The sequence below is a fragment of the Thunnus albacares genome, chromosome 1, assembly GCF_914725855.1.
Source record: "Thunnus albacares chromosome 1, fThuAlb1.1, whole genome shotgun sequence".
In the NCBI taxonomy this organism is placed as follows: Eukaryota; Metazoa; Chordata; class Actinopteri; order Scombriformes; family Scombridae; genus Thunnus; species Thunnus albacares.
In genome coordinates, this window is record NC_058106.1 from 16,094,789 (window position 1) to 16,108,510 (window position 13,722).

General features: G+C 40.5%; 1 protein-coding gene across 3 annotated transcripts in view; it reads left to right on the plus strand.

Annotated features, from left to right (window-relative positions):
* The window catches only part of esrrga (estrogen-related receptor gamma a), a 165,203-nt gene that overhangs the window by 64,357 nt on the left and 87,124 nt on the right, over positions 1–13,722 (plus strand). The window contains exon 1 of one of the 3 annotated variants that reach the window (XM_044346151.1): positions 11,347–11,389. The exons of the other annotated variants lie outside the window; for them this stretch is intronic. The gene's annotated coding sequence lies outside the window, so the exon portion shown is untranslated. Of the gene's footprint in view, positions 1–11,346; positions 11,390–13,722 lie in introns of those variants that run through there. 3 annotated transcript variants of the gene reach the window in all.

A 13,722-nucleotide genomic window follows, 5' to 3' on the forward strand; every position in this document is an offset into this window, starting at 1 on the left:
TGTTACACCATAGGGAATGAGAGACAAAGTAAACAAACTTGCGCCGTAGCTACAAGTCAGGGCAGACAGTGTGTTGTCACCAGTGGTTTTGAAGAGCAATGACCAAACCAGCATCTAAATGGACCAAAGTTATATTTGCAGGTACCTTTACATGTGGCAGGGTGGCTCATTGGTTAGTTCTGTTGCCTCACAGCAAGAAGGTCCACCTGGCAGTCCCAGGTCCTTTCTGTGTGGAGTTTGCATGTTCTCCACATGTTTGCATGGGTTTCCGCTGGGTGCTCCGGTTTCCTCCTATGATTAAAGACATGTATGTTAGGTTAATATTCCTGTCATTGCCCCTGACCACTGGCACTGGTAAAAAGATCTGGAGTTGGTCACCAGGAAACCACTGCGGCTGCCCATTGCAACAAGTGTATAGGATGGGTCAAATGCAGAGGATACATTTTGTTTTAATGTATGTGAGTGCTGAGAAATGACAATAAAGTCTGAATCTTAATCTTAATGCTTTTTAATGTACTGCAGCTGACCAGCCAATTACTGTAGCTATCTAGCCTGCAGTTTGACGTTAGCACTGCATTTTTCCCTGGTGCATGTTTGTTTGATCTAGGTTTGGGCATTCGTCTGTATTTTTATATCGTCCTATTACCAGAGATTGGCCTATATGATCTGATAGACGACCGGATCACCTCTGGCAGTGGATGGGGAGGACTCTAACATTCTCTGTCATCACTCATTTCAATGTTTATATAGCTGATCTCACAGCACAGCTGCTGTCATTAACTTTTATTTTTGTTCATTTTGTCAGATAATGTATTTATCATAAAATAATGATTTCATCTGCAGCTTGGTAATGACTGCCGGCTAAGGTGGTATTTATGAGCTGTGATCAAATTTCACACTACATCCAACGTCTGATAACAGAAACGGAAAAATGTGTAAATGAGAACAACTGTACTGCAAAATCAGCTGCATTAAAACACAAAACCTTTGATCACAGGAGGAAACTTAACGGACATTCAGACAAGACCATCTCCCTCCTTCTCTCGACCTCTCTCAACCCCTCTTTCTAATAACAAACATGGAAAACTAGTTTTGCTGTATCTGTGTTACAAACAAAATACATAATTAAAAATAATTTTAAGTCAACTGTCAATAAATACAAGCATTTATATACATTCTCAAGTGAATTTGACACTTCAGAGATGCAAGCCAGTCAGGCAAAAATATATCCGACGCATAAAGATAGCGGAGCAGGTAAAAGATCCAGGGTCATGCGTGGCTCATGATGGACACACACACCTCACACACACACACACACACACACACACGTTCTCTCCGGCAGCTGCGATGGAGCCCAAACGCCAATGCAGCCGCATGATCTGCAGAGTAAACATAGATAGTTGTTATAATGTTTACGATGAACACGTGCGTGACTGTGTTTGGGTGTTACTGGCCACACATCTGTGAATGAGCCAATCATTGTGAAGCATATTGAAAACAGCTGATGCCAATCAGCCAGTACAAAAACGACTTCAGTGCTCTGCCTGAACTAACACTGTGCTTCATTGGAGGCAGAAGGAATTTTTATATATATATAATATAGACCAAAAAAGTTCTGGTTTGGAAAGTTAACTTTTTTATTCTTTTTTGGTAATTTCAGCATATAGAGTTATACTACTCTCAACAAGTCCTCCAACCTAAACAGCAACATTTGTCTTGACCTCCCAAACGATCTGGTGACCATATGGGCAGGATGACATTCTTTACCAGTGCTTTCCAGAATTGTTATCCAGTGATCTGCCATCACTGTTGTTAAGGGTTGGTTAGGTTTAGGCAAATAAAACTAGTTGTTAAGGGTTATTAAGTGTTAGGGAAATATCGTAGTCATGATTAAAAGAAACAGTAACTGTTGGCAGGTGACTGGATGCGAATACTGATCTCAGGTGTCGATGTTGACTTTGTAAGCCTAACCATCAACCCTGACCTCCTCCTTTAAGAATTTTGCAGCACCGTAACAACACTGAGAAACGTTTGCCTTTTCCTCTGAGAGATAATTGTCACCAGGCTATTAGATGCTGTTTGTCAGCAAAACAGAAACATTTCATTTACGTTGTAAGGCCAATGCTGTTGTATTTTTCTGGCATAGACAGTCTTTCTATTGGTTTGCCTGATTGTTTCCACAGGGAGCACCATTCCAAAATATTAACATGCATACTTATATTGTTTCAGAATGTTAACATGGCGAGTACTATTATTCTTGAATTTTACTTTAGTCCCAGTGGCATTCGTCTCCCTGCACGCCAGGAAAATACATGCATGTGTACACACACACTCACTCAGAGATGCTGTTCTGTTCTGTACTGCCTCCGTGTTACCGTTTAGCATATCCTATTAATATTAGATGAGAATCATTTGTATCTGAGCGCACCATTGACCTTAGTCGGCAGAGGCATATAGAGTACATGTGTGAGTGTGTGTCTGCACGCTCAAGCCTCCACTCTCACAACTAGTAGTGGATGTTACTGTGTGAGAAGAAAAGTCGCCGTGACTTTTCCCCCCAAAATAACAACATAAAACAAACCTAAATGAAAGAAAAACAACCTCAGTTCCTACAAACTTTGATCATGACATACATTTCCATTTTTAAATAAACCTGTTGCTAAAATTTGTGACATGCAAGTGTGTTAGTGTATTGAAATACAATACAATATTAAGCAACAGCAACATGGCTGCAACAGAAATCAACTTAATGCTCTGTGTTGATGATAGCTTTAACAATATGGTGTTCTATAAGGTAGAAAGTTGTAAAAATACTGACTGTGACTGTGTTGTGTCATTAAGTAAACACACAAAAAAACATACATTTAGTTGTGCTTGCTGGAGAACAGATCTCATCATCACAACCTTTCTTCCTGCTGTATCATCAGACTGTATAGGACACCATATCGGCCTGAGACAAACTGACACACAAATGCTTTTTATTTCTCGTCTGTTTGCTGATGTGGGGCCTCTTGCAGGTGTCTGAGCTGGTTTGATTGTGTGTTGACAAAAGAAAAAGGATTTAAAGCAATTTGTACAATTTATTGTTACACAAACTAGATAACAATGTCAGCTATACGCTTGGTAGTAAATGGAATTACCAGGTTACACCCGAATATACACTCTCTGTCTGATACCTCTTTCATTGAGAGCCTGATGAAGTCTGTGATATCTGCTGTGTTACGAGATTCATTTAGGTGTGTGTGTGTGTGTGTGTGCGTTCGTGTGTGTATTCTGGGGTCTACAAGTTGATGTCAGATTGTAATTGAGTAAGTCTAGTTCGAATGCATCTCCATTAGCTGGCCCTATCAGTGTGAGCTCACTCTGAGCCTGCACAGTGGATACTGGCCTCTAATTCACCTAGTGCTGCTAAATCTCAAAGATCGGCGGGATGACTCCCAGAATAATTGCTCAACTGTTAGATTTTTTGGAGTTTTAAAACATACTGGTGTATGATACAGGTTTGTGTCTTTTAAAAAGGCCACTCTTGTGGCTGATTTTTAAAAATCTGTTTTGTAATATTAATATGAAGCTGGGGATTTGAAGTGATTTTATTAAATTGTGGCTTCTTTCCGATTTTCTACGTGTTTGTTAAACAGCTGTTTCAAATGTTGAGTTCTTTTGTGAAGGTGGGATCCATACGGGATAAGAGGAGGTCTCTATCTATAGATACAGTATGCGTTTTGCTCCGTGTGTGTGTGTGTGTGTGTGTGTGTGTGTGTGTGTGTGTGTGCCTTCAATGTGTCCTCTATGCCCCTGCATTGTTCCCTACATTGTTTTTCTTCACAAAAAGTCATGGCCTGACAAGGTGCTGCGCGCTGTAAAAATTATGCCTTGTTTATACGTATTTATTTCCCCTTGACAGTTTAATTATTTCTGGCCCCATTGGAGGAAACCACATAAAAAACTCCCCATGTTCATACAGATTCTAATTAGGAATGGTGGGAAATTAAAACAGAGTTGTTTCGAAATGCTGTCATTTTTTCCACGGCCTCATCTTGGAATTATGTCTCAATCAGCACAAGCGGAAATAATTACTTGTATACCTTCTAACTGCCAACATTTACCAAATGGCAAAGCAATTTACAGCCATCATGGCCCGAGAAGCAATCATTGGGCCAACTATAAATTCACAGGCCGACGGTTCGGAGAGCAACATTGGAAGGAAGGGTTATTGTGGAGAATTAGAGAGAGAGATAAAGGGTAAAGGTTTGTCTTTCTATCTGTGTTTTCCCTCAGTCTCTGTTTCGTGTTTCCTTTCTTCCTTCTCTCTTTTTTTTTTATTCCTACTTTAATCTTTCTCTTCCCTTTCTCTCACCAATATTTCTCAACATGTTAACTGTCTTTTTCCAGACCTCCCCACTTCCGTTCGCATCTTTCAGCTTATTTTACAGTGAAATCATAGCACCAAGAAGCACACACACACACACACACACACACACACACACACACACACACACACCTCAAATGGAGGCAGCGCGATGATTAAGTGATTATTTCCACACACACCATTAAACACACTCATTGCAGGGCAGGCAAAGACATAGACAAAAGCCCAGATAAAAACATGAGCATTTGCACTGAATACAGACACTTAAACACCCGCACACACTGGCTTTAAAGTAATTACTCACACACATCATTAGACACAGACACAGAGAAAGTGGAGTGTGTTTATGTTCTGTGTATCTTGCAGTGTGAACTATTGTAGTCCCCTTTACTCTTTAGATGAAATAACATCATCCATCTAGTTAGTATAACAAATTAACTAATTTTCACCATCTTACAGAAAGTCAGATAAACGTTACCAGACGAACAGCAGAATGACGGATAACAGCCTGAAGTTTTACAGAAGCTGTCCGCGCTGACAGCAACAACTAACAGAGTGGGACCTAAAAAAATCATATTGCTCCAACATCTCCACGTTTATTGCAAATGTATCCGTGGTTACTGGAGAACTATGATACAAGAACTGAAGAGAAGAGATGGATAAGAAGAGGAGTCTTAATAATGCCTGAACGGGGCTAAACATCACCTCGTGTTCAGTAATATGCCAGCGAAACCTTTCTGTTGTGTCAGATTATTCCTCAACAATATCCACAACAGTAGTACTGTTTATTCACTCGTGTGGCACTTGCTGCAGCTTCACAAATTTCTTTAAAACTTTATGGTGCAATTTTTTAAAATTATTTGTGATTCTTCCTAAGGCTGGCCTGAAATATACCGATATTTGGATATTTGTTCATCAGCAGTTGGATCACAAAATCAGTACAAGCCTATTCATTTTCTTAATATTATTGTATTTATTCTTATTGTGTTAGTTTCATGTCCTCTTCACACGCACACAGCACTTCATTTCGTCCCTGTCTGCTCCCATCCCTCCCCCTCCTGATCTACACATATGTACACGCGAGTGACGTCCAACAGGTCACGTTTTTACTTTGGAGTTTATGTTCTTTGAGCATTTAGCGGCTTTTTTCATCATGTTCTGCTCACATCAAGGAAAAATGGTGAGTCAATTTAGCACTGTTGCTCAATTGCTGACTGGTTCTGGTTTTCTGCATATAGCCAATCAGCTCATTTCATTTCAATAGTATATGCATAAAGCAGTAACTGTACTATTTTATCAACATAACACAAAAAGAACCTCACACTTTAAACCACATTGGTGCTTTAGTGTTACAGTATTGTGGTTACTTTTTCCCCGATAACATGCAGTGTAAGGGATTCCAATATGAAATTCAGTCATTTTAACATTGCAGTTATTAATCCCAGTAATGCTCTGCTACTGTTTGCCATCTTACCGGTAGTTTGATGGAGGGTTGATATTAATTTGGTCTCTGTGCGTTCAGTGGACAGACTGGTCTGGTACTGTACGTGCTAGCTCTGTGCCAGTTAGATGATGGGTGGTCCTTATTCTTCATCATCACTGCTAACAAAATGCTGACTGTACTTGGCTTATAAGCTACAATATGTTTATATTGTGACTTGGTTCCCTGTATACTGTACACCGACGTGCCCAGTCAGAAGCATAGAGGCATTTAGAGCTAAAATACTCTAAAACTGACCCACGCACGGGCAGTGGGTGTCTGTATCGGTGGATGTTTAAATTTGTATCCATCCTCAGCGATGCAAATGCGGAAATTATAATTTGCACTTAAAAAAGTATTTCTGATACATCTCCAAAGACCTTAGTTTTTCTTCCTTTCAATAATAAAGAATACAATACAATAAACTCGAAAATCACTGTGATGTGATTTTTGACTGCACAAAGGGGTAACTGTTTGCAATGTCAGTTTAATACATACACACATGAATTAAGGTTTGTGAGTATAACTAATATTTATGTTTGTGAATGAAGTTTGTTTAACTTTGACCCACTGACTGATAAATTCAGAGAGAAATATGTGTAACCTACACACACCAACACATTTGGTCCAAATCAAATATCCACGCTCACTAGTCTGAAACCAGCAATTAATGTTAAGATTAGATTTTGTTGTCCTTGGAAAAATCAAGTTTTTTTTTCTGTAGGCTTTCCTTTCCTCTAAACTATGTAGTTATGTAGCCCCCCCCCCCCCCACCCCCACCCCGCCACCCTCCTACTTTTGCTGTTTTATCCTGTTTCCCCCTTCATCTCCCCTGTGCGCACACTCTCTCTTACCATCTTTATTAGTAGTGGAATTATTCACTTGGCTTGCACCTCAGTTTGAATAAATTGAGTGTTGAACTATTGGAGAGAGGGGCTTTTTGGCAGGCATACATTTGTGTCTGAGTATGTGTGTGTGTGTGAGAGTTATGTGTGTGTTGCGTTAACAAAGAGACAGCATTGAGAGACGACTAATCCCAGCGGAATAGCCCACTCATGTTATGTTTGAGAGCGGTGTAATTAAAGGAGCGCACCTCTCCGAAGTCACCTATTTCAATACAAAACACTGCTTTAGTCAGACACACAGGCAGTAAGACACATACACACACACACATACACACACTCTCGGTGCCTTCTTACCCAGCAAAAACTCACTCTGTCTATAATTACATCCTAGTTCTAATTTATCCATGAGAATATATCAAAACCTGAGAATGAAAAGGAGGGAGGGAAGGAGAGGAAGAGAGCAGGGTGGTAGCAGTGAGGTGCGGAGAGTTCATGAGATCAAGAGAATGTAAGGAAATAAGGTTGTGGTGAGAAAGTGATTTCAGTAGCTATTTACTGTTAATGTAAATAGCTTATTGTTAGATAGATACACACACAGGCTACACCACCCTCTGTATTTTGGGGTTGCTGGCAAGTATTCACACTGAAGTTTTTAGCAAAGCTAGGTACGTGTCTCTAGAGATGGCAGTGTTGATCTGCCGGTTGGTTGGCTGGTTGGTTGGTCCACAACTTCACTCCAAACTGAACTATCTCAGCAACTATTGTATGGATTGCTGTGACATTCAAGGTCCCCAGAGGATGAAGCCAGCTGACTTTTTTGTAACGTATGATGTGAATGATCTGATATTGATGTTGATTGTCATGCCAGCTAAAGACGAATTTCAATTTTTGTGCAACAAAAGTGGACAATAAAGTTGTTTTGATTTTGATTTTTGATTTTTTTTTTTTTAGTTTGGTGATTTCCTTGACTTTTTTCTGTAGTGCCACCAGAAGGTCAAAGTTTTCACTTATCCTGAGAAATATCTCAACATCTACCAGATGGATCAGCAGAGAATTTGGTACAGACATTTGTCATCTATCTATCTAACTGTCTGCCTCTCTTTCTCTCTCTGTCCACTTGTCCATCAGTTCATCTCCCTTAATTGCAGCAACTTATCTACCTCAGCCAAGAAAACTTCTTATATGCTTTTTTCCCTTTAATTTCTGACATTTCCACTATGTTTGTCTGTTGTTTGTTTTTACCAAACAAACAAAATGTGCTCAAAACACACAGTTTTAGGAAGACAGTTTTCCCCTTTCCTTTGACAGAAAGAAAGAAAGATTTTTTTTCTCTAGTGTGTTTGTAAATGAAACAGACATAGACATCTTGCATGTAGAATTGAACCTGGTGTGGCGGTCTCGCTATTACTGGGAGGATACACTAGGCCTGCTGCGATAGTTGATGTTACCGGTGTTACACGGTGTTACACGGTGTTGGGGCATACACCGATTACATTAGTTGCCCACTGCCCATACCATCGTTTAGCTATTTTTTTATTTTATAGAAATAAAACCCATTTAGTTCATTTTCACATATCAACACCCATGTTCATCAAATAAAAAAACCTCTAATTTGTAAAATACTAAGCATGCTATCAAAACTACAGTTATAAACTGAAAATGTCTGCTCCGTGACATTCTGCAGCAGCAGCAGAGTCGCAGCACAGAATGGCGGAGTGAGACATCTGTCCTCCCGCCTGCACTCTACTGTAAATACACGTAGCTGTTAGCGAGCAGCTGCTCTCATGTCTCCTCGGGTCTCTGTGTTTGTTTTCAGCAGAAACTCTCCTGCGCTCTGCCTGCTCAGCCTGCTCAGCCTGTTAGACACACCAGACCACCGAACGCTCCGGCCGGTGGGTGACGTACTGTGAGTTGGGTGGTGTTTGGTTTTTCCTCTGCCATTTTCAACATGGTGGCCATGTTACAAACGATCTCATTTTACAGCTAAAAAGTATTCTAAAATATGTTTCTGAAAACCTTTGAGTTGAGAAATAGGCAATGCAGTATTGATTCATATTTGATCAGCGTGGCCTAGTTTGACAGTTTGATCTGAGTTTCGTGAGCCGGCCGTGTTGCTCTGGACCAACCTAATTTGCATAAAGTTGAGGTTGAGTTGTGATTATGCAAATTCATTTACGGCGGTTGGTCCTTCAACTCACTGTGCCGTATCCATCATGCACTGCGCGGCTGGATCTCCTGCTTTCCATGGAAAATGAATGGGATCCTTCGACTTGACATCTGTCAACGGATTCAGTGTGTCTGCACCATAAGACACATGCGGCAGACCGGCTATATACAGAGGACGGCCTGCTGGCAGCAGCCTGAAGCCCACCGTCACTAACTCTTAAGTAAAGGGAAGATCTAAACTAAAAATCTAATGTTAAAGATCAAAGTGAGCGTCTACAGATAGTGAACATCATAGACAAATATCTCATCTTGCAAAATGTCCGGTGTAACCGGTAACACCGGTGTTGTCACAACTTTATTAATTGGTGGGAAAAATTTCTCAGCATGTATGTTTTTGTTTGCTCACACAGTATTTGGCAAGAGCAGAGTATACGAACATTGACTGCATGGAATTTATGTGCACACACACACACATGCTAACACACATCTTGTGTGTTGACATCTATCATGTCTGCCCTGTCTGTCCACGTTTGATGAGGTTACACCTCAGTCCAGTCCAAAGTCTTCCCCCTTTTGCCTGTCCCAGCTTGATGAGGTCACTCCTTTCACTCTTTGATGAGGTGCGGTCCAGCCAACCTTCAATCTGACCACTGACAGGATGGTGACCTGACCTAGTGTGAGTGTGTGAGTGTGTGTATTTTTATGTGCGGAAAAAAAATATTCTGTCCTCTTTGCCATCCGCTTGACTAGATTCAAGTTGTACTAGATAACAGCAATATCTTATTAACAAAAATATCAGAGAAAATACTTTAATCTAGCTTGTGCCTCAGTGTAAATGCATTTCTGTGTAACCATCAAATAGTGAAACCAAGTGAACATTTAGGGAGTTTAATGCTTCTTTTTTTTTATAAATGCTAAGGTCACCTTCTCCATATGACTCTCTTTCTTGCCCTTTTTTGTCACCCAAGTATACACATCTCTGTCTCTCTTTGTCCCCCCTCTCTCTGTACAGTATCTGATTGTGTCTCTCTGTCGTGCATACACACCTCTGTCTTCCTAGCTGTAAATCCTGCCTGACCTTTGTATGGAATAACAGGGCTGTCACATGTCTCTCTGTTCTGACTAAAACACGACATACATCCGCCAAGATTATAACCGTGTGTGTCTGAGTGCACACGTGTGTGTGTGTCAGGTCTGCCGTCTGTGTGTTTAAATAATGTTTACATGTATTTTTTGATCTAGGTTTGCTTTTTTTGAACTGCACACACACCTACACACAAATCTATTACGCTGTACTGCATATAGTGTGTCTTGTAACAAGACTTAATTGTAAATTTACGATTGGATAAGCTATGGTGTGTTATTTGTGTGTGTGTAGGCCTGTCATGATAACTACTTTTGTTGGACGATATATTGCTTATACACTACAGTTGTGCCATATGCCATATGAGCAGTGCTGCTTGATTGCGCGCTCCCCGCTCGGGACGTGTGCAGCGAGGAATGGCGGCAACTACTTACTTAGCCAATGTGACGTGAATAGCCTGTTAGCCGCTAATGCAGAGTGTGGGAGATCTGCCCGTGATATGGAGGCCGAGGAGGAGCGGGCCTCACGCGCCACCTTCCCCTTTTTTTTAATTTTAACAGCAGGAGCGAAAACTGGATTTATCAAATGCTGAAACCTTTTGGAAACAACCTGCTGAAACATATAGACAAATTATTTGTATCAAATAAATAGACCACACACAATAAGTTATGCTGTTTATTCTGGCATCATATTGGCTAAAATGTTGGTGACATTCATTATGGTGACATTATGTTAACAAACATGTAAACACAATGAGCAATATCGAGGTTAGCAAAAATGATCAAGGTCATGTCCATATATCGTACGCCAAGTCGGAAACGTAATTATCGTGACAGGCATGTGTGTGTGTGTGTGTGTGTGTGTGTGTGTGTGTGTGTGTGTGTGTGTGTGTGTGTGTGTTTGTGTGTGTGTGTGTGTGATTCCCATGTACCCTTCTCCAAAGGTTACCCAGAGTTTTGGTGACAAGCTCCAGAAAGCCCCTTAAAACCCAGAAGCTTTTCCGAGCAGCTGGTGTTCTCTCCTTGGCCTTCATCACCATCACTGCCCCTTCCCTCCCCGGAGGTGCCTGGGTGGCCACATACACACGTGCCCATGCACAAACACACGAACAGAATCAGAGGATAGGTTCACATTTTTTCAAGTCTGTTTAAAAGCAATGCTCACATTCCCATATGTACATTGAAACAATTTTTTGTTTGCTGTAATCATTCCCCCTTTTCATACTGGCCATTGAAATCCCTTCATAACGTGCCTTCAATGGAAGAGATAGAGGACAAAATCTACAGTCCTCTCATATTCCAAAGTTTATCTGGAGTTGATATGGTTTCAGCAGACTACATTAATCAAATAAAGAGAGTATTTTCCAAAATGACTTTTTCTCACCAAATTTGTTCTTTCTGTTTCCCCCAGACATTGTTTCCATGCTGAGCTGCAGTGGAGGAAAAGTAAGACTGTAACTTTAGAACATACTCACTTGATTTGTCTAACTCAGACTGCTGAAGCCTCATATTAGCTTCAGATTGAAACTTTGGAATCAAGTGTTTTAAGACAGACTTGAAATATTTTGAGTATATGCTTTAAGTGACTGAATTCAGTAACCAAAGCAAGTATCAACTTCTATTTAAGCTGACAATGTAACATCAGCTGTAGACTATAATATTATCTCATTGAATATCTCTGTGACTGTCACTTGACCGCCTCCCATCACAGAGTGCTTTGCTTTAGAAAAATGTTTTTTAGCATCTAACTGCATGTCAAAGCATTCCCTCTTTATTTGATTCTCTCACAGTGCAGAGCTGTTCTAATGACACATCTTTGACAGCTAGATTCATATTTTCTAATTGTTTTGGGTCTCCTACTACTGACACCCTGATTTCTGAAAGCAGGACTTGAAGCTGTGCGATATTTTTTACTCTTAAAGGAACTTTTTGTGAATGAAACTCACCCACAAATGGAGCAGAGCATGGAGCCTTATATGGCAATTTTAGAGATATGGATTATGCTGATGATCACATCTCATGAATGCACACCTCCTCATGAACAGGTGGCATTCATCAAGCTGAAATGAGCAATTTACAAGTGCAGGCAGTAAAGAGAGTTTCCAACTTGGAACACTGCAACGAGCAAACTTCAGAGAAAAAAGTAAGAGAGTTTTAAGATAAAAATACAAGAACATTCTTGCATGAGGCCCATTGAGAAGTAAATGTGAGCCTGTCTTTTAAGATAAGGTGTCATAAGTAGGGTCAGAGTTCAAGTTGTCAAGTTCAAATGTCACAATTCAAAATGCATGACTTTTATCTGTTTTTATTAGTTAACACTCTATATGTACATAAACTGCAACAATTTATTAGCTATTGTTACATTATTTATTTAAAAAACTGAATTTATGTTATAAATTCATTTTGTATCACTCTTGTTTTCAAATATTTGAATTTCTTTTTGCTGCAGAATTATATACTCTGCTGCTGCTGCTGCTGCTGCTGCAACAACCTGATTTCCCCAAAGGGATCAACAAAGTTTTTTTATTAACGTGAAAAGATAGACTTAATGTTGCCAAGCAGAACACTTGGAAACATGGATAAACACACTGAGTCCCACACAGCCTGAAATGAACTGCAGCTAAAGTGTAGTGTTTATCTAATAACAGCTTGTGACTTCAAAACCTCTCACTGCTATTCCACCGATTGGTCACTTTGGTGACAGATATGTCTTTCCAGGCCTCCATCCCATTTTTTCCTCCCTGCTTTGAGATTATTGATATGCCTTATGCTTGGATCCCACCGGGCATACCTGCGTCTCGTTCCAGCTCCAATGCAGTTTTTCTGACGGCGTAATTACTGCAGTAGCAGTGCAACCAAACTGCCCGATTTTGTTAACTTGCTCGGATTTCATGGATTTGGTAATTTTCCTTGATTTTTGTACTTATGCTGCGGTTAAGTAGGCTACATAGTTAAATGGTTTCTTTATTTGTTTTAATGGTGTTAATTGTTGATATCGCGATCAGGAGTCTGCATGGGGTGTTTTATTTTGAAAATTGACCGGATGCTCTATGCTGTTTCTGTGTCTGACTTCCTGCCCAGCTCCATCTGCTCTGTGCAGCTTGACACGGCCTCCATCAAAAAATAGACTGGGCGCGTATGTTTAGTGGGGTGGAGAGCCACTTATGGGACAGTAGAAGCACAATAATCAAGGAAAATGACCAAATCAACAAAATCTGAGGAAGTTAACAAAATCGGGCAGTTTAGTTGCCCTGCCACTGCAGTAATTACAGTAGCCTAAACTGACTAGGCTGCAGTAATTACTATTGTAGGAGTGCTACCGAATTTAAAAGGCGGATGGCTTCCCCACAGTCTAGACACTCCGCTTCTGAAACATTCCCGGTGGGATAGGACACCATGCAGAGGATGGAGCAAAACCACGTCAGAGCCAGAATGCGGCACACACGTGCCTGGTGGGATCCTGGCATTTGGCTACATTCACACTAACATGTTTTTGTTTTCAAAACACATAACTTTTGCTACATTTACGCCTGGCGTCCACACTTCTCTGGTGTTTTCGTACCCCTAAAACATAGACTTCTAAAAATGCTGCTGACCTCGTTTTAGTTTGAAAACTCCGGGACTGCGTTTTAATCTGTGGATGGGCGGAAATGGAGACTTTTGAAAACGATGACACAGACGTCCACATTCACTTCCTGATTGGGTCTTATCAGTCATGACGTGTCCTTCCCTAACTTGTCACGCCCATATCACGTGACCCTTTTCCGGAAGAAAAGAAA